At 42.9% G+C, this 21969-nt stretch overlaps 1 protein-coding gene across 2 annotated transcripts in view; it reads right to left on the bottom strand.

Moving 5' to 3' along the window:
• C1QTNF7 (C1q and TNF related 7) overlaps positions 1 to 21969 on the bottom strand; it is a 108009-nt gene that overhangs the window by 49730 nt on the left and 36310 nt on the right. The window lies entirely within an intron of this gene.

Here is a 21969-nt window from a genome sequence, read left to right on the forward strand (position 1 = left end):
ATTGCCAGGTCTCAGGTATGTGTTTATTAGCAGCATGAAAACAGACTAATACACCATCACACTGACAGCTGCCCCCTGAGTTGCGTATGCCCCTTTGTTGTGTCCCTTTCTCTGGAACTATAGGAAAGTTTATTCAGTGTGTGGGCTGCCAGGAAGGGCTGGTGATGGAAAGCCACCCAGACAACGCTCAGTCAATGAAGACACAGCCTCTCCTCTGCTGATAGGACAACTCTGAGGGGTGCTCTGAGGAACTCTCAGGGTCCCCAGGGGGACAGAGCCTCAGTTGCCCACAGTGCCAATCACTCAATAACGCACCCTTTTTTAGCTTTATTACCCTTTTTCTGTCCCTACTTCCTGCTTTATGTATATAAATAATGTGCCCCCTAAGTCTTTGTCTTAGGGTTTTGGGAAACTAAAATATGATGTGCTGCTTGGTGCTCAATAAATATTTGCTGAATACATGAGATCTGCTCAGCTGCCCCCAGATCATGATTAACTCTGGAAGCACCCAGAAAAGGTAGTGCACAACTGCACTACTTCGCCTGACCTCCAGATGGGGCTCTCCTGCTCTGCTAGATACATTTCACGGTCCTCTGTGTCAGTGCTGTCTGCCCCCTGCCCCTCCCATTTGAAGGCACAACCAGACCCTCTCAATCTCAATCATCTCCAACCTGTTGGAGGTTGGCTCAGGCCCACCTTGGTGGGAATTTGGAGCAGTGAGGCCCAGGATGCAGTACAAGTGGCTGAATCTTCACATTTGGGTGCTGTCAGGCTGCAGCCCTCATCCATTGCTGGTGCCCTGGCCAAGTTGGAATGACATCCGCCCTGAGGTCCTTGTGAAGGTCTCAGCCACACCCACTTGCTTGTTTGGAAGCTCTACTTGGAATTGTGCAGCTTTGCTCTGACCTGGAACTCCCACTGCTTAGAGCCCTCTTCATTGCCCCCCACTTACTAAAACTGATTTCTTTGGAGATGAGCATCTGCCCAGGTTCAAGTCCAGATTTCAGAGAAATTAGACTCTAAAGTTAAAACAGTGTCTTTGGAGTCAAAAAGACTGAGGTCTACTTCACCACTGACTGGCCAGATGACCACAGGGGCAGCATACTTACTCTCCCAGCCTCATTTTTCTCATCTGTAAAATGGTGATACTAATATGTGTTTGAAAGGGTTTGGTTGTTAGAGACAATATATGTAAGGTGCACTGTATTTTCTCAGCACAGAGTAGGTCTTACAATTTTCTGCTGTTTTTTTTTTTTTTTTTTTTTTTTTTTTTGGTGTCATTTGAACAACGGACCCTCCCTCGGCCCTGCCTTTCTCTATTTTCTCACCATCCCCCAGCTCCCAACCCATCATGCCTCCTGGCAGAGAATGTCTGAGTTACAAGTCTGAGTATACTGGCCTCTTTTAACTGGGTTGTTGTTGTAACAACTTTGTTTTCTTAGAGTCTGTGTCTATTTGGCATCCATTCATCACAGGGCCAGTTGTGTTTACTATCTTTTCTTGTTTTCTGTGTTCCTGATGCTCTGGCATCTGACTGGGGAGAAACTGCACCTCCCAGGCCTAGCCAGTTCTTACAGAAAGCAAGAGGGTTTGCCCAAGAACACTCTTTTTTTTAAAGGCAAAAACACCAATCCAGAGTCCACACCCCCAACCATCTCTTTTATGGAATTCTTACCCATGGAGCCCGTATTCCCTCTTCCCTAAATCACCCCAGGGCCAGGCACCAGACAACTAGGGACAGTCCCTATGCTCCAAAGCCATCAGACTTATTCCAACTAGCCAGTCCAGTCCTAAACTGTTTATGCCGCCCTGTCTTGCTTTTCCCATGGAAAACACAATGAAGGCTCTGGCCCAGGTTCTCTCCTCTCCCTCTTCTGCCCTGTGACCAGCCAGGCTCTTTCCCATGTGGCCCTATGTGGCATGGTGTGCCCCCTCCTCTTGGGAAATATAAGTTATAAAACTTTTCTTTCAATGGCATTAGTCTGTTTGTATTGTCACGGAGTCACCTCCATAAATTAAAATCCCACAGGTACATTTTAAGACAGTCCTACTCAAGTTCTTTTGGGAAACAGGTGAGGTGTTCAAATTGTTTTTCATAGTGAGAATCCCCTTGGCCACCAATTTCTATCCTAAGGCAGTTTTGGATGCTTTAGGTAAAAAAGTACCAGGGCCAGGCCTTATGGTTCGAGACCTTCTGAGACCCATCGTCATCTCTCCCGTGATCCCCAAAATTTGAAGAGTAGAGAGTCTGGTTCCATCAGAATCCAACACATATTTGTAATTTTTGAAAATTATAAAAATTATATTTGTCATAAAAACAAAAACGATATAGAATTACACAAAGTAAAACGTGGGAGTCCCCACACACAGATCCCTTCCTTTGAACCCAATTCCTCAAGGATTCCCACTGTTCATACTTTTGTGTGTGCATTCTTCCACCTTGTAAGACTCTGCACAAATATGTACACATATGAAGATGAATTTCTTTTTGAAATGGAATCCAAACATACCTATTTTCTGCAACATGCTCTTTTCACTAAACAATATATGGTGACTATCCTTCTCTGCCTAGCATTCTCCAGTATGAGCTGACTATAACTTATTTGGGCATTCCCCTACTGGGCACATTTTGGCTGTCTTAGATTTAGCCACTGTTTCTTGAGAGCCCACTCTCCATGTAGAAGGCTGGCAAAACCTATACAATCTGGCCTTGGGCTTCACCCCAACTTCAGCTCCTGTTATCATCCCTTGCACCTCTCTGCCCCAGCCACATTTACCTTATGTGCTTTCCTCAAGTGTTCCAAATATCCTCCCATCCCAGGGCCTTTGCACGGGACTTTCCTTCTGCCTGGAATGTTTATACTTTAGACCTTCACAGGCTCATTCTCTCACTCACCTCCTTCAGGCGAAGGTGTTCTGCTCAAACATCACGTACCTGTGAGCCTTTCCCTTCCCTCCTATATGAAATAGAGCCCTCCTGCCTTGGCCCTACCCACCTCCTCTCCCCTCACTTTTCCCCTTAATGCAGTCACTATCTGATGTAGGAAATGGTTACTGGTTTCTTATCTGTCTATCCTCATTAAAAGGAAGGCTTGTGTGGGAACAGAGTTTCTGTCTGGTTCACTGCTGTGTCTCTTCTATCCAGAAAGGGCCCAGCACATAGTAGGCCTCAACAAACATGTGAATGAGTGAGTAGCCCTGTCTTGGTGCTAGTGCTCTCACGGTGTCTAGTAGTCACAACTACCCTGTGGAAGAGGTAGGTTTGCCTCATTTTAAAGTTGAGGAAACAGGCTCAGAGAGGTGAACTCCCTTGCCCCAGGTCATACAGCAAGGAAGTTCCCTGGAGTGGTGGTGATCAAATCCATTGGTCCTCAGAATTTCCAGGGAAGCCTGTTAAAGGCAAAGATGCCCAAGCCCTACCTCACATTTCCAGAATAAAGATCTCTGGGTGTGGGGCTCAAGAGTCTGCATTTCAACCTGATCCCAGATGATTCTGAGAAAGGGCAGGGTTGAGAACCTCTGACTTCTAGTGTGATTAAGCTTTCCTGGAGGGCCTCCTTCTAAGATTTAGCAGCCCGGGGCCTGTAGGTACTTACCACAGTGGAAGAGTCCTGCAGAATGGCCTGCAGAGGACTGTGGGACCCACGTTGTTTCCAGCTAGAGGGATTGTATACTAGTCTGTTTTCATGCTGCTGATAAAGACATACCTAAGACTGGGTAATTTATAAAGAAAAAGAGGCTTAATGGACTCACATTTTCACATGGCTAGGGAGGCCTCACAATCATGGTAGAAGGCAAAAGGCATGTCTTACATGGCGGCAGACAAGAGAGAAAAGAGGGCCAAGCAAAAGAGGTTTCCCCTTATAAAACCATCAGATCTCATGAGATTTATTCACTACCATAAGAATAGTATGGGGGAAACCACCCCCATGATTCATTTATGACCCACCAGGTCCCTCCCACAACACGTGGGAATTATGGGAGCTACAATTCAAGATGAGATTTGGGTGGGGACACAGCAAAACCATATCAGAGTGTGTCTCCCAGGCCAGCTCAGGGTCCCTGTTCATGGGCTTTTATTGCAGTCATGATGTTGACTTCCTTGTTGGAGGATAGCAAACTCTCAGGGTTTGGCATTCACCTGTTTTCCAGGTTACTCTCATCTGTACATTTTCATTTCATTCAAATTCCCCTTGAAAATCCCATGTTGCTCCTTTCTATATCATAATTATTGGTGCTTATTGCTAGGCGAGGGAGAAAGGAAATAGGCCCAGAGGGAGGCAAAACAGACTCACACAGAATGCCTGGCCCAAATGTCACCCACATCACACCCTCTGCTTCTTCTGCCAGTGCCTGAGAGATGCTTGGCATCATTCCACGCTCAGAGAAGTGAGGAAGTTGGGCTGTAACCAGTGCCTCCCTGGAGAGGCTGAGCTGGGGCCCAGGTGGATGTGGATGTGCCTCAGGGCTTTTTGGAATGTGGAAGGCAGGGCTAGCATCATTGGGTGAGGGCTGCTTCCCTGCACAGGCACCTGTGATGGGGCTGAAAGGGCACCGGGCTTGGGGTGAGAAGTCTGGTTCACACACTGGCAGTTCACACTCCATTGTGTGTGTACCTTGGGTCTGAGAGGATGCTGTATCCACTGAGAGGGCAGTGGTGGAAAATGAATGAGATGATTTAAGTAAGCAACCCCTAGATATACACAGGTGTGGACCATGGATCTGATGAATGTGGAAGCCCAGTCTCCTGGCAAGAAATGGAATCTTTCTCAATATCTCGATGAATGGAGGGTTTAGGGACTCAGACAGAAGAGCATTTAAATTCAGCTTGGTGTCTATGACATATTCCTAAAATGTTCAGTTCTTTTTGTCCTGGCTAAAACATTGTCTAACAAATTCATTCTAATTAATATCACTCAGTCCACAGCTTAAGTTAAACTTTCAGCTGGCTAACTGTTGCTGAAACTAAATCCAGGTTGAGGACCTGGGCACTCACGAACGCTTTCCCCACTCCCTTCCTCTCTCTCCCTGCCTGTCTGTTTTCATAAGACTCACGTTGCAATGCCAATGGAAAGAACCTGGGTTTTGGACCTGTGTTCAAATCTCACCTTCTTAACTGCCCAAATAGCGGTACTTCTTCCTGCTTGTTTTTCTTCCTCCTTTTCCTTCTCACCACAAACTGAAGTCCCACCCCATCGATAAGGCTTTCATCATATCTTATTTGTATGCAATGTTTATTATGTATAAGGCATAATTGCATATGTTATTTCCTTTGATTTTTAATAATGCATGTTGTTGCTGGGAGACACAAACACACATTAATAACAAGTGTTGTTATTACTCCCCCTTTGGAGATGGGGCAACTGGGCTTTGCATTAGGGCAGGATGCTCAGTGGAATTCTCAGGTCTGTGCTGGTTTGCATTGGTCTCTGGGGCTTGAGGTATGATGTCCCCAAGAAAAGGCACTGACTTTTGTTGTTTATCCAACACCCAATTCCCTCTTTGGAAATAGCCTCTTAATTTTCCTTTGGGGACCTTTTCTTCTCCTTCTCTCAAAATATACAGTTCAGGTGGGGTCTCCCCACCCATGCTCCAGCATCTCCAGGATATTCCATGGCTCCAGAGTGATTAATTCATGGGAGGGCAGGTGACTTAAGTGAGTCCACTGAGACTGGACTCTAGGAGTCTACCCAACCCTGGGAGTCCAGGAATCTTCTCAACAGGGATTGCTTAGTTACTAGGGTGTAGACCTGGAGTTGCTGGTGATGCTCTCTCTCGTTACAAGGAGAGACCTGACCAACAGCTATAGCATCTCAGAGACAAGCAGAACTAAGAGATGTGGAGAGACAGAGTTCAGACCGTATGCTTAGAGCACCTGCATTCAACACAACATGAAATCAGAAGATCTACCCCCAGACTTTAGTTATATGCATTCAAAAACACCCTCTCCCATTTTCTTGCTTTGAGGCATTTTGAGTTGTGTGTTCCATCACTTTCAATTGAAAGAGTGCAAACCGATGGAGTCCCCAAATAGACTGTCTCTTTGGGAGGGTGGGAGGTGGCAGAAACTATGGCTAATTATTTCTTTTTCTATTTTCATGAGCAAGCTGGTGCTGATTAGGTGCCCATAAATGCTTGTCAATTCATTAATCATCAATCAATGGAAGATTAGATAGTTATTGGGAGTTTTGATCTATTACTTTAAAAGTCCTTGCACATTGGACTAATAATTCCTTTCCTGAGTGTTCAGGGAAGTCTGGAATAACTTTTCTTTGGGGTTCTTCCCAGCTTGCTTTATTTTCCACTGAGACCAGCTATAATTCACATGGATTTGCACTGGAGAAAGTTATATTTTATTTTTAGTACTGTTTGTTCAGATTCTTTACTAAGATTTCTTACCACTTAATCATGAGAATCTGATCTTTCTGAAATGCAAAGTGGACCATTTCATTTTTCTTCCTGTAATGTTTCGTGGGCTCCTTCCCTGCCCACAAAAGGAACTCCCAGCCATGGATCTGTAGGTTTCAGGAAATACACTGATTTCATGGTCAGTTTTTTGCATTAACTTGGCTAGGCTTGGGTCACTAGTTATTCATCAAACACTCTGGGTTTTGCTGTAAAGGTATTTTGTAGATATGATTACATTCAATAATCTGTTGATGGTAAGTAAAGTTTTCCTAGATAATCTGGGTGCCTCAGTTCAATCAGTTGAAAGGATTGAGGAGCAGAGCTTCAATCCTTTGATTGATGCTTGCCTGTGGACCGCAGCATCAGCTCCTTCCTTAGTGTTCCAGCCTGCCCTTCCTGGAGGGCTCCCCTACAGATTTTAGACTTCCAGCCAACCCCCACATCTGCATAATCTGAATCCCTGCAATATGCCCCTTAATATATATTTCCTACTCATCTGTTTCTCTGGTTGAATAGTCTTGTATACAACTGACAAATTCCTCCTCTCCCTGAAATTGTAGGCATAATGGCTGTGTAGGATTATGTGGGAGTAGAAGAGAGTCCATAATCTTCATAGTTCCAAAGTACCTCTCTCACACCACAGACTAATGACTCTCATTTGTAGGATTAATGAAGAAGTCTTTAACACGATGCACAGTTCTCCATAACCTGCCCTGTTGACTGTGTGCACCTCATTTCCTGCCCCCTGACCTACTCACATTTTATAATCCAGTGTTACCAATACACCTGTGCCTCTCAAGATAGTTTATAAAAAGCTCTAGGGGATCAAGGAAGGCACCCTAGAGATTTCTGGGTGCTCCACACAAGACTCCTCAGTTTGGGCCGGGTGTGGTGGCTCACACCTGTAATCCGAGCACTTTGGGAGGCCGAGGCAGGTGGATCACTTGAGGTCAGGAGTTCGAGACCAGCCTGACCAACATGGTGAAATCCTGTCTCTACTAAAAATACAAAATTAGCTGGGCGTGATGGTGTGCACCTGTAATCCCAGCTACTTGGGAAGCTGAGGCAGGAGAATCGCTTGAACCTGGGAGATGGAGGTTGAAGTGAGACGAGATTGCACCATTGTACTCTAGCCTGGGCAACAAGAGCAAAATTCCATCTAAAAAAGAAAAAGACGCCTCATTTTTCCACCTCCAATCATCATGGACAGGAGTGAAGAGAAGCCACAGACCTGTCATGGTTTGTGTAGACCCCACCTCACTCCCACCACCCACTTACAGCCTCACCAGCATGCCCTGCCTTTAGGCCATTGGAGGCTCTCATCACACCCTTCTCCCCAGTTCATGCTCTTCCAGACTCCCCTGGTCACTGCTCATCCTGTGAACTTTCATCTCCTATGACTACTTCCTGGCTTATCTCCCAACCCTTCCTGATTTCAGAAGCCCTTCCCCACTGCCCCTTAAAACTCAAGGCCACTCATCAGCAAAGTCCCCTGTATCCTCACCATCCCTCTGAATGTCCTTTACCTTCTTGTTCGGACTGAAGCTTTGCTCTCCCCTGAGGACACCTCCTCTCCTGCACCCCACCAGGTGGAGGCTGTTTTCAACCCTTCATTCCTCATTCCACTGAGCCTGGAGGTGAAATGGGTGACCTCCCTGCTCCTCCTTGCTCTTTCTAGACCATCCATCCTCCAGAGGTGAATCTCATGTCCTCTGTCTACACCACTTACTAGTCCTCCTGGATGATGCTATCTACTAATTATACCACCTTCCTCATTTCTTGGAAATTTCAGCTCCTGGTCCCCTGTCACTTTCTCCAACATTACTGTCATAACTCTCAGTGATTTCAGTGTCTGCTTGGAAAACTCATCACATATCTTGGTCTCACAGTTCCTGGACCATTTTTCTTCCAATGGTTTTGTCTTCCTCTCACCACAGCCTCTTACCTACATGATCATATCATTGACCTTGTCATTACCAGTAACTACAGCACCTTCACAAATTCAAATTCAAGCTCCCCACTGTCCTGCCACCATTTCTATCCTTTCTGTTCATGTGTATCCCAAATTCCATGACTCCTTGACTTCACTTGCACACTTTACCTTTAATTTGTACCTTGTTCATGTTCACCTCCATCCTTACTCTGCTTAGAGTCTAATTGCTCTCTGAACACATACTTGACTCCTTGGCCCCTCTTTATATTGTAACTTATTTGGCTAATCCACCACTCTGCCTGGATGTTTTCCCGCACTGGAGGAAAATACAGAACCATGTCGACTGCTCTCCATCTCAACATATGATGGTTCACCTCAAAATAGTCCTTCATTAATGTTGCATGTCAGTGATACTACATTCTCATATTTGTTTACATACAACTCTCCTTTATAACCATTTCATATCTTCTCTATCTTTAAACCTCTGGCACCTCTTCTCCCCTGTTTACTTTCAATGAATGACTTTATTTCCCATTTTTATTGAGAAAAGAGAAGTAATCAGAAGATATACAATCTCCCCCCACCACATAGATACCCCTTTTTCACTGCATCATGCTGGTGTGCTTGGCCTTTCCTCTTCCATAAGAATGAATGGTTAGTGCCTCCATCCAAGGTCAACCTTGCACCTGTGCCCTGGATACCATCTTCTCTCCTCTTCTCCCTTACTTCCTGACATCACTACAGTGGTTCTCCTCTCTGTCCTGCATACATTTCCTTCTCTTTGAAGGATAATGTATATATCTGTATGACTATATATATGTAATATATACAGATATAAAAATCTAGTCATGTATGTAAAATTAGATATGCAAAGTAAATTAAATATATGCAGTGATATATATTACTGTTTATAGCATATATATTACTGTATATACTACCACTTCTCTTTTCAGACACTACCTTATTTCACTGTTCCTTTCCATCTCAGAGTCCTTGAATAAAGGATTTCTATTCACTTTCTACAGTTGCATTCCTCCCGTTCTTTCTGAAACCCACCCCATCAGGCTTCTGTCCCACTAGTCACTGGAATCCCCCTTGCTTCTCCCTCTTTCTTCTCTTGTCCTTGAGAAACCATTGTCTCTTGGTTTTCCTCTTGCCCCTTAGACTCCTCATTGCCCCCTTTCCCAGATCCCCTTTCTCTTCTGAATCTGAAAAATGTTGGAAGCCCAGGTTCAATCCTGGGATACCTTTACTTTCCACCTGCACTCTCCCTTGGTGATCTTGTCTAGCCACATGGCTTGTAATGTCTATTTCTAGCCCAGACTTTCCTCCTGAATGCCACACTCACATTCAGCTACCTGCTAGACACCTCCACATGCATGTTTGATTGGCTTCATGAACCTAACTCATCCAGCACCTTCTCCTTCTGTCTCTCAACCTGCACCCCCACACACTTCCTCGTCTTGATAATTGGTAGCAAATCTTTCGGATGCTCAGGCCAAACACCTTGGAGTCCCCCTTGATTCTCCTTTTCCTGCAAATTGTACATTGACAAATCCTTTTGGTTCCCCATAAACATCACCTCAAGTGTCTCAGCATTTCTCCCCATCCCTACTGCTGTCACCTTCCTCCCTTTCAACGCTGTCTTCTGCCTGAATGATTGCAACAGTCTCTATCTGGTTTTCCTGCTCCTGTCCTTGCAGAAGCCACTCAGCAGACAGAGCCCTCTTGGTAGGACTCTCTAATGGCTTCCCTTCTTACTCTGAGTAAAAGCTAAAGGCCTAGAGTGAGCCAGGAGGCCTTCCGTGGCCTGCCTCTCCCAACCAGCCTACGTCATATTCTACTTCTTTCTCCTTTGCTCCTTCAACTCTGGTCACCCTGTTTCTGTGCTGCTCCTCAAGCCTGCTGTGCATGCTCCTGCCATGGAACATTTGCACACACTGTTCTTCCTGCCTAGAAAGCCTTTCCCTCAGATGTGTGTGGCTATGACTCCACCTATACCTATCTATAGCATCATCTTGCTCTGCCACCTCTTCCAGATGTATACTCAAATTTCACTTTGCCCATGAAGCCTCTTGTGACCACTCTCCTTAAAATTGCAGACCAAACCATTCCACACCCCCTTTTCTTTTTTTTCTCCATTGTGTGTATGGTCATCTAAGGTACCACGTATTTTACGTATTTCTTTTTTTGATCATCTGTCTTCCCCATAAAATGGAAGCTCCACGAGGGCAGGTATTTTTGTCTGCGCTTTTTGTTGCTGAGTCCTGAACATCCAGAACAGTGTCTGGTGCATATTAGGGACCTGCATTTGTTGGATGAAAAAAATGAAATAAAAACTATAAATGTTGACAAATAATATTTGACTGGGACCCATGACCTCTCATATCTAAGACTTCAGTGAGCTAGTTTCTGTACTAGCCTCCTCCATGGTCTCCTCAAAAGCTCCATGCATGAGCGACAAGGCCAGGGAAAGGAACAGTGTGTGCCATCTGGAGCTTTGGCCTCAAACTCCTGAGGAGGAGCCCAGAACCCTGGGGAGCCGGGCTGGGATGCGGACATCCTCCCTGCTCTCTGAGGGACAGCACTCTGCCAGGAGAGGCAGGTCCAAGGAAAAGGAAGAATAGACGGCTTTTGGTTTTGGCTTCCAGGTCTGGTTTTTGAGCATAACAGTCTGGTATTTGAGTTTTTCTGGCTGGTGAAACAAAATGCTACAAATAGAACTGTCCTTAGTGAAATTAATTTCATTTTATTATTGTGTTATCATGTGATATGTCTCTCTTCACACAGAGTAATCTAATGTAATATATATGCCGTAAGGAAGGTGGTTGTTAAATTTTCGGTGTGTGTCTGTTTTATTTTGACCTGTGAATTCTTCACCAAGCGAGCACGCTCCTGTTTAAATTGCCCAGCCGGGGTACTGAGAACTGGAGCGGGGATAGTATAATCCACCTTGCCTTGCCTGCTGACAGTGCATTTTCCAAATAGCAGTTGAGTGGACTTTCAGATCTGTCAGTCACTCTTCTGCTGAAAACCCTGCAGTAGTTTCCCACCTGTCCCGGGATAGAGCTCAGTCTTTTCAAGACCTTAGGTGATCTCCCTCCCACTGCCTTCTGACCTCAAGTCTCTGCCTCATGGGATCCTTTCCAGCCATCCTGGCATCTTTGTTGTTCCTGAAACAAACCAAGCACAGTCCATCCTGCCTTCTGTCCTGCTTGTCACTCCTCAGCTGCGAACGCTGTTCTCCTAGAGGCTGATGTGGCTCGTGTCTCTGCTCTAACATTGGCTATCCATGGCTCCCAGCCTTATCTGACCCACCTGTCTACGCTTTTCTGTCACTACGCCACTTTCTTTTCTGTGGTCCTTCTGACATGTACGTCTTCATGTTTTCTTTGTCTGTCACCCCTCAAGTGGACTCTAAGGGCCTAAAGGGAGGGACTTTGCCTGTTTTGATCACAGCTCTGTCCCAGGCACCCACAATAGTGCCAGGTACTGGATGAGCGCTTAGTCCTGCCTCTCTGTTTTTGTGCTGGTCTTGCGGGTAACTAGAATTCCTAAAAAACAAGTCAAAGAGACCAGTACTTATTTACAAGAGATTGGGAAGACAGAGAGAAAAAGAGAAAGAGAGGGAGAGAACCAGTGTTCAAGAAATTGCAAGCTCCTAACCCTTGTTCTGGCAAGAGAATGCTCCTCTTGGGAGCCCTGAAGCACTGGCTGAACCTGGGGCCATCCACCCCAGTTCTTGCTTCTCCCTGCTGTGGTGCTGGTGAGGGCTGGTAGGGCAAGGTGGAAGAGAATCCTGCAACCCCACTTCCTGGAGACCACTACTTGCTCTGGTCTGCCTGCCAGCTGCCTCCCCAAACCAGCCCTTATGATTTCAAATAATTAAAGGAAGACAGTCAAAATCAGAAACATTTGGAGGTAAGAACCTGATCTGGCCCAGGGAAGTTTATGCTTAAGAAAATTTTCAAAGGCCAAGTATAAAAACAGTCTATGGTTTAGATTAACTCCCTTTCATTTGTCATGTCTGGAACCGTTTCTATAACACTGAACACAAAAGCTCCAGAATTCAGTTTTCTTCCTGCACACACCTCTTTGCTGGCAAAGCTCCAGAACATTCTCTAGGCTCAGGGGTCATAGAAAGAGAATATGTGTGGTCAGAGGTCTTCTCGAATAGTATACACCTGGGCCAAGTTATTTTCAAAGCTGAGATGAACTTAGAGAAGTCATTATAGTTTAGGGTTTAAAATTTTTTTAAAAAGTTGTATTTGTGTTTCACTTGAAAGGCAAAATATATGCATGGTGTCATGGGCTATTGTTAGATGAGATCTTTTGTAAATAAACAATTGCTATCATTTCAATCTGTCAAGGAAGACAGAAGTGAATATGTATTTTCGTTCTAGTGCTTACTCTATGACAAGGACTGGCCTGGGAGCTCTCAGCACACATTTAATCAGCTCACTGTCTTTAACTTAAGCAATGATCCCAGGTTCAACCTCCTAGAGAAAAACATTATCATAGTCACCTCAATTTCCCTACTATCCCCAGTTTATTCAAATTCCTCCCCATCTTCACTTGCTTCTCACCTGCCTCAGTGGACACAGCTGTGAGTCAGGAGCCACGCTTGTTCAAGACCAAGTCCTCCACCTGGGTGGTTGTTTTGATCCACCTCTTGCCTCTCCAAGATTACCTGGTCTAACTACCTTCTCTCATTCTCTGATAGCCTCCATTTCTACCACTGGCTGGTTGCTTTTAACCTACACAAATGTTCAATTTTTGTCCATTCTGAAATAACCTTGACTTGGCTCCCATAGCCACCTCAAACACCATGCATCTCTGTCCTTCCAAGGAAGGTGGACCTGGAAGGTTAAAGGCATCTTTTGGGACTAGCAAGGCGCGAAGAATGCAAATCAGCTCTTTCCAAAGATACTACAGACGTTGCTGCCTGAAAGCATTCAGCTGTGCCTAGTATTCTGTGGTTGGGAGCAGGTGTGAATGACTATTTCTGAACAATAACAATTTGAAGGTACAAAGCCTTAGATAAATTTCCTAAATTTCATTGGTTTCTACAGTGTTCTGGCTAAGGCCAGCTAGGAGTTGGAGATTGGCCATTAAGAGTGAAAGGCGTGCGGGGTGAGTATGCACAAATAACCTAAATGGAAAGGGGATATGTTAGGACAATGGAGGACACATTGTTTTTGTTGTTTGCCCAGTGACTAGTTTTAAGCCTTTATGGAGAGAGTGAAGTGGCTTTCTGTCTCTCTACCTCTGCCCTGAACCTAGCAATACTCTGGCTGCATGAAGATTATCATTTGGGGGGATTGGGGGAGGATTAGAGATTGCATTTGTCACATAAATATTATCATTGTCAAGAAGGACAATATTAGAGTCCTTGGTTTGCATGGTGACTGCTGCCTTGGAGTTCCAGAGTACACGTGGGCACAGCACACAGACATCAAGAAACACTTAGGTGAAGTTGCTCAGTGAGAGGAGAGGGCATGACATTGGATTGTTGACATTTGAGTGTCCTTATCAGTATGCTCAGGCTCCTGAGTCCAGAGAAATAAAATGTTTTCTGTAAGAGGGCAGGGATTTTTGTCTGTTTTGATCACCCCTGATTTGGTAAGCCCTAATAAAGTATTTGTTCAATGAACATGTAATGACTTTGGCAGCATCTGGGCCAGGAAAGGGTGGTGAACCTGCCGAGAGCTGGATACTTAGTCCGAACAGCTTGAATCAAGTAGGATCCAGGAAGAATCAACTAAGGCTAGATTAAGAGTATGCAAGGGGGATGGTGAAGCAAGAGCAATGGCTTTTTTAAAGAAAGCCTGGCTGCAAAAATAAGGAGACAAAGCAGATGGGAGTTTGAGAAGGGTATGGGATTCATCATGTGTAACAATGTGATGCAAACTGTACTACAATAGATAGGAAATACCAAAATAGGCCTGAGTATATCATGTATTGTTTTGAATGTGACTTCTAATGCATTATCTCAACAATCTACATATTGACCAGGTGAGATGTTTGGGACAGGTATGTTAATTCTTTTTTCCAGGTAAGGAAAGAGAGAGAATAAGGTTAAATGGTAGCTTGCTGAAGGTCACAGCATTCATTCATGAACAAGAACCCGTGGCTTTGAATTGTGTTCTAGAATTTTTTTTTGCTTTATCATCTTGCAGAAACGAGTTTTTGACTAGTGAATAGATTTTGGTATGCAAATCTGTATGCTCTTTTTTTTTTGGTGGTGTTTTTCCTCTTTTTAATTTTGTAGTGGTGACTATGAGGTGACAAGCTTTAAATCTTTGACTGGAAAGGTCACAGTGACATGGGGAGATAATTAAAATGGAAAGAAAACCTAATTTGAAACCTGGCTTCACCGGTTAAGATGAGGATAATGTATTGAAACAGCTGAGAGCCTCTGTGAAGGCTTTATTTCACATCACAGCAACACAGAACAAATTGCACAAATTCTAGGAATTATATCCCTTGGAAACAAACACTGAAGTCACTTTTTAAAATGTCACCAAATGGCTCTGTTGACTCTGTTTTGTAACAAGTTACAAACAGATGGCACTTTGAAACATACGATGCAGCTTGGAAAACGAAATTGCTTAGACATTTTTGTCTGGTTTGCTAAGATAATGTGATGAAGCCCCAAATGAAAGAATCTTGGCGTGCACTGATAGAGAAAGGCTACACACCATTCAGCAGATTTGTTTTAATTTCTCACAATCAAAGAGTTGATTCTTCAACTGTCAATCCTGTCTGAGTTGGGTTCCATGAAGTTGCGTTCCATTATGCACTTCCTGAATAAAAGGTGCAAAGCAAAGGAGAAGAGAATTGCCATTTCCTGAATGTCTATTTCATGGTAGCCTCTTTTTATGGCATATAAACATTTTATATATCTTATTTATTTATAAAGAAATTCTTGGCCGGGCGCGGTGGCTCAAGCCTGTAATCCCAGCACTTTGGGAGGCCGAGGCGGGTGGATCACAAGGTCAGGAGATCGAGACTATCCTGGCTAACATGGTGAAACCCCGTCTCTACTAAAAATACAAAAAACTAGCCGGGCGCGGTAGCGGGTGCCTGTAGTCCCAGCTACTTGGGAGGCTGAGGCGGGAGAATGGCGTGAACCCGGGGGGCGGAGCTTGCAGTGAGCCGAGATCGCACCACTATACTCCAGCCTGGGAGACACAGTGAGACTCCGTCTCAAAAAAAAAAAAAAAAAAAAAAAAAAAAAAAAGAAATTCTATGGGTAACTACTATTGCTCTTTTTTAAATATGAAGAAACTAGTCCAGAGACATCCCATACCTAATTAAGTGCACAGCTGGAATTCAGACTTTGATGTGCACCCAAATTCATGTTTTTCCCATTTTATCTACTTCAGGCCTATCTGCCCCTTTTCACTTTTTAAGACAATATTTTCATGTTCACTATATATATATATATACACACACACACACATATATATATATATATATATTTTTTTTTTTTTTTTTTGAGACAGTCTCGCACTGTTACCCAGGCTGGAGTGCAGTAGCGCCATCTCTGCTCTGCAAGCTCCGTCTCCCAGGTTCACGCCATTCTCCTGCCTCAGCCTCCTGAGTAGTTGGGACTACAGGCGCCCGCCACCATGGCCAGCTAATTTTTTGTATTTTTGGTAGACAGGGTTTCACCGTGTTAGCCAGGATAGTCTTGATCTCCTGACCTTGTGATCCACCCACCTCGGCCTCCCAAAGTGCTGGGATTACAGGTGTGAGCCACTATGCGTGGCCACTAATTTTTAAATATTAAAAAAGATACAGCTAGTAAATGTTTATGTAATATAGTCCAATTTATATATTAAATTCTATATTTATTGTTTTCAGAAATAGGAATTTATGGCATATTTTGACAAGTATGGTTTGTTGATTCACTCAAGACCCAACCTAATTCACATCTCCCCCTACCTTTTTTTCTTTTTCTTTCTTTTTTTGAGACAGAGTCTCATTCTGTTGTCTAGGCTGGAGTGTAGTGGTGTGATCTTGGCTCATTGCAACCTCCACCCCCCAGGTTCAAGCGATTCTCCTGCCTCAGCCTCCCCAGTAGCTGGGATTAGAAGTGTCCACCACCATGCCCAGTTAATTTTTGTATTTTCAGTAGAGATGGGGTTTCACCATGTTGGCCAGGCTGGTCTCAGACTCCTGGCCACAAATGATCCACCTGTCTTGGCCACCTGTCTTGGCCTCCCAAAGTGCTGGGATTACACATGTGAGCCACTGTGCCTGGCCTCCCCCTACCTTGTTTACATGAAAGGCTGGAAAGCAGAATACACAGACTTCCAGATTCCCTTGCAGCTAGGGGTAACCCTATTACTTACACAGTTTCACCAATACAATGCACATGCAAAGTCTTGGAAGAAGGCTTCCCTTCTGAAATAAAAAGGCAAAGTTTGACAAGGAAAAGGCTTTTGTTTTCCTGCACGGAATATAAACTCAATACCTGGAGGTGCAGCAGCTATATTGCCACCATAAAAATAAAAGCCCATGCGAGCATTAGTGAGCAGGAATAGAGAAGGACACTGGTTTCCTGGTGGCATCCTTGGACAGCTACAGCATCCCTAGACCTACCTCTGGGCTTCTTGTTGTGTGAGAAAAATAAACCCCCTGCATAATAAAGGAACTGTGTTTTCTGATACTTACAAATATAATCCTAGGTGATGCACTTAATAGCCAGAATTTTAAAAGGTATTCCTATTTTCTAACACAGTTCAATTTTCATGCCAGCTTTTGTCACAATTTGTAGTTCCCAAATACTGAAAGTATAGCCCTTGAATTAGACAACAGATTCATTGGAAAGATATTCATTTTGTTGGGCATTAATGGCAAAAGAGTTGGGTCCACTCCCTGGTTATGGGAAAATGGCCCACATGGTATGATCCAAGCAACTGTGGCCCTTCCAGACAATCTGGACATCACTTCAACCAAAGTGATTGGCCTGGGTTAGGGGAAAAAGAATAGGACAGCTGAACTCAACATGTCCCCACCATTTTGCCTTCATGGATGTAGACTTGGCCTTTGATTGGAAAGTTTAGAAAGGAACTTGAGGAATCATTTTGTCTCTTTTCACCTTGGGGAAGGACCACACTGAAGTCATACCAGACATATATGATAACTGATCTGGTTTCAATAGACCTCCAAAGAAGACAATTCCACAGCCTCTTCCCTAAGGAGACCATGTCAACATTTAAAAACTCGCAGTAAATTCTTCCTTTGCTGAAATAGAATTTGCATTGCATGTGGGTAAAAAAAAGCCCCTTATTTTTCTAAAGCAGAGTGACCAAGTGGAAAGTTAGCAGGTTGTGGAGTCCAGCAGTCCTGGGTTGACTTGTGGTTTTGCTGCTTGCTAGTTGATGAACTTTCTTGTTATTTAACATCACTAAGCTTCATTTCCTTATCTGGAAAATAAGCAAAGTAATAGCTACACTATAATCCCTAAAGTTATGGTTCAGAGCTAATATATGTAAAATGTTGGGAATATTATTTATCATAAAAGTAAGTGTTTGAAAGCAGTTCTTTTTTCCCCTTCTCTGTTGACTGGACAACTACTTACCACTATTCTTTGGTTGAAATTGTGTCGGAGCCCAAGAAGCACCATGAATTGCTCCACAACTTTCTTCACTACAGGCTAATTAACTCCATTTCCTAATCCCATCCTGTTTACTCTTATTTTTCAGTCCTTGAATCTTAACTCAGGAACTTGTTTCCAAAAAAATTATTTAAAAAAATGTGCTTTGCATTCTGGGGAATTGCAGTTTTATAAAGTAAGCAAAAAATAACAGTACTTGAAAATTGAAAACATTGACCCATATATTCTATTTTGCTATACACATCAAATTCTCATTCTAGGTTACAGATTCATAATTGAGGTCACTATGGTGACAAAGAAAAAATGGAGTAATGAGACAATCATTTGAATTGTTACAGCCAAGGATTTGGCCACAATTATTAGGCTAATTGACAGACAAAGTTTACTTCTCTGGTGCAAATTCTCTGCATGATGATCTTCAATTTCAGTAGGCCACTAACTTAGACCCAAGTGATCTGCTGCGCCATTTTAAGAAAAGGAACATTTCAGACCCTGGATTGTTTTTAAAAGCTGTACACTCTATTAGTTCTTGGCTAATAGAGTGTTGGATCGACTGACTTCTGGCAGCCTTGCATATTGACTCCACTGACATATGTACAATTTCAGACTTGAAGCCACACATGAAGTAATTGTGAAGCCTCACAATTCATCCCTAAAAATCTGCCATGCGGTGGTTCTTGTCTTCTCCAACAATGTAATCCCTAGGAATTGTGATGATATGAGCTTTTAAAAAAATTGTTAATTAATCTTCATTCACTTAGGACATATTAATTTATCTGTGATGAGAAAGAACATGTTGAAAAATCCCAGAATATTGAACGAAAGAATGAAACGGCTACTGTAATATAGTTTGGATCAGAGATTTTTTTCTTTCTTCTTTTCATACAATTACTTATGGCATGTGATATTAAGAAAGAGAAAGAAAATTCCAAAGCAGAGTTTCCAGAGCAGGGTCTAGAGAAGCCCCATAGATTTACTCCAGCTGTGCAGTTAATAGGTGATGAAACAGGCCTAAAAAGAGCTTCAGTGACTTGTCTAGTGTCCCATGGTTAGTCAGTGTCTTACTTAATCATGGCTTTGTCTCATTTTGTCTTTCTGATGATTCAGCTTTGAGTTAAATGCCCCTCCCTTAATGAGGTGGTCCTTGACCATGTTAAAGAATTAGCTCCTTCCTGGTACCTAGTCACTCTGTCTTGTTATTCTGTTTTATTTTATTCATACCACTTTTCAATTTCTGAACTTACATTCTGGTTTATGATTCTGTGGTTTGTCTCCTGTAAAGTGCAAGCTCCACGAAGGCAGGGACTTTGGCTTTTGTTCACTATCATATCTAAAATAATGTTTAGGACATGTAAGTCCTCAGTGCAAATTTGTGGATTGAATGGACCAGAGCTAAAGAGGAAAGGAACTCTTGTTTCTTAGGCATCTATTATGCTAGTTGCTGTGCTAAGTTGTTTGTGTGTGTTACATAAACTAAGAGGTAAGTGATGTGCTTGGAGCCTTGCAGTTAGAAAGTCAGATAGAAAGTGGATAAGCCAGAATTGAAAGCCAGGGATATTTTGCTTCAAGTCCTGACATCACAAGAAATTATTTCCAGTGTTCAATGGTTCCTGCTCCACTACTCCCTCCATGACCTCTTCCCGGGCATCTGAAGTTCCTAGTACACCAAGTTTGTGTTTGGCATCCCTTGTTGGCTCATATCTATCTGGGCACTATAGTTTTCAGAGAAACCAACTTGAATATACTATATTCAACATTGAATATATTATATTGAATGTATTATATTCAACAGAGTAAATACTCTTTGTTGCTGGCTTCTCTGTATAAAGTTTACTGAGTAAATTTCTCATAGATATTATAGCTTTATTTCTTTTTTTATATTTTTTATAGCTTTATTTCAATTTGATGATGAATCCCATTGAGTTGCACAAATTTGCCATGAAAAGCCTACAAGAGAAAGAAATCCACCCATCTGCTGATGATTGAAACCTGATGCAATCAAAGATGATAAAAAGTTCAGATGATATGGGCCAAAAGATGAAGAAAGCATGGAGGTATCAACAAGACAGGAAATAACCCTGAAATAGTGTTGATTCTGACCCCAGGGTAATCAACAAATTTGAGTTGGGGAAAATGTCAAATTTCTCGTCCCTATCAGGACTTTTCACCTTCTTCAGGTTAGGTCATACTGGATATAACAATTTCCATTTTGTCCCAGATTATAGAACTGTCAAACTTTAGTGCATACCAGAATCATCTAGAGAATTTATTACCAAAGGGGCACAGGGACTTACTTTAATTAAAGAGATTCTGTGCCAAGCACAGAGTGAGAGCTTAATTGATGGTGACCATTAGCATTGTTATTTATTTCACTCTTTCCCAAAGGGCAGTTGTGGGCCTGACCCATTCATTCACAGATTGGCAAGAGAAAAAAAAAAATGCACCAAACTTGGAATTTGAAAACCTGTGTTCAGACATCAGTGATGCTAATTTCTAGGTATGTGACTTTGGATGAGTCACTTCCTGTCTTTGAGCTTCAGTTTACTTGTCTGAAATCATCATAGTCAATAATGTTTATTTAGAATGCTATTGTAAGAACTGGATAAAGGAATGCAGAAGAAAGAATCCAACAACAAAAGGGCAGGAGGTTGTGGTTTAAAATGTGGACTTTCTCTATTATGATTAAAACAGGTCATTTACTTCCAAATCCCAGCCCTGCCAGCCATCATTACCTGTGTAATTGTAGGCAAGTAAACTTCATTAGCCTTGGTTTTCTCATATATGAAAGAGACAAAAACAATACTTTGTCTATATCAACTCTCAAACTTTACATGAACCCTGTTGTTATGAGCTCTATTTTATTGTAAGGGAACTGAGGCACAGAGGAGTTAAATAACCCAACCCAGATTCACATAGACGTGAATCTGGTTTGTGTCTTCAGGAACTCTGGTTCAGAGTCTCTACGCCTTACCAGTGAGCCTGCTGCTCCCACGAGCACACAAGACATGATGAGGAAGGGCCCAGCACATGACAAATGCTCAGTCAATATTTCCCCAAATTTGAATAACTTACTTCACATTACAAACTTCATCCTCCTATTTCGTTACGCAGTCCACGGCACAGCTCAGACAGTCAGTGTTCAACCCTATGTAGCTATTGCCCGTGAACACAAAAGTGCACTTGGGCTGCATAAAAACTACAGACACGTTTATACAAGAAGGGGAACATTGTGTCACATTTGGTTTTTATTGCTTTCAGCATGTTAGGCACATACTATCTGTTTATTAGGTAAAGGTGAAAGGTTACAGATCACCTTAAATTAAAGTATAGATGAGTTGCTTGAGAAAGGGCTACATAGAAAATTGCTGTTGTAAATGTACAGTAACCTAGAGCTTTTCGACTCTTGGAAGTAGCTTATGTGTGTGCTGACAATGACTGACATATTGGGAATGAAACCCGTCTTAACAGTACAGGATGTGGAAGTGTACACCAAACTTACTCAAAGAGAGGAAAGGAAGTCAGATGTCAACTAGAGTTAAGGGCAATTATTCTTTATTTTGGAGGAGCTTTCCAGTGAGTTGGGGGAACACAACCCAGGCTGAGGGTGTGGAGTCTTACTGAAATCATGAATCAGAACAAATTGGGAGATACATAGTCTGATGATAAGATAGAGTGTGAGGACTCGGGACATATGTTCCATGTAGCCATAGAATTCATGATGAGGGATCTGCAAAATGGACATTCAAGTTCCTGGGAACAAAGGCTGATCCAAACAAAACGATTCCGTTCAAGTTTGTTGTATTTCTTTTAACTACTTCCCAGTCATTACCCACAATTTGATTTGAAATACTTATAAAAGAAATGTACCCCAGTACAATGCATCATTTATGAAATTATGCATTTCATTTATAGAATTACTAGTAATGCAAACTCATAGTTTTACCAACACAATTTAGATATTTCTGCTTCCATATTGCAATGATTGCATTATCCCCCCATG

The sequence above is a fragment of the Papio anubis genome, chromosome 3 (assembly GCF_008728515.1).
Source record: "Papio anubis isolate 15944 chromosome 3, Panubis1.0, whole genome shotgun sequence".
Lineage (NCBI taxonomy): Eukaryota > Metazoa > Chordata > Mammalia > Primates > Cercopithecidae > Papio > Papio anubis.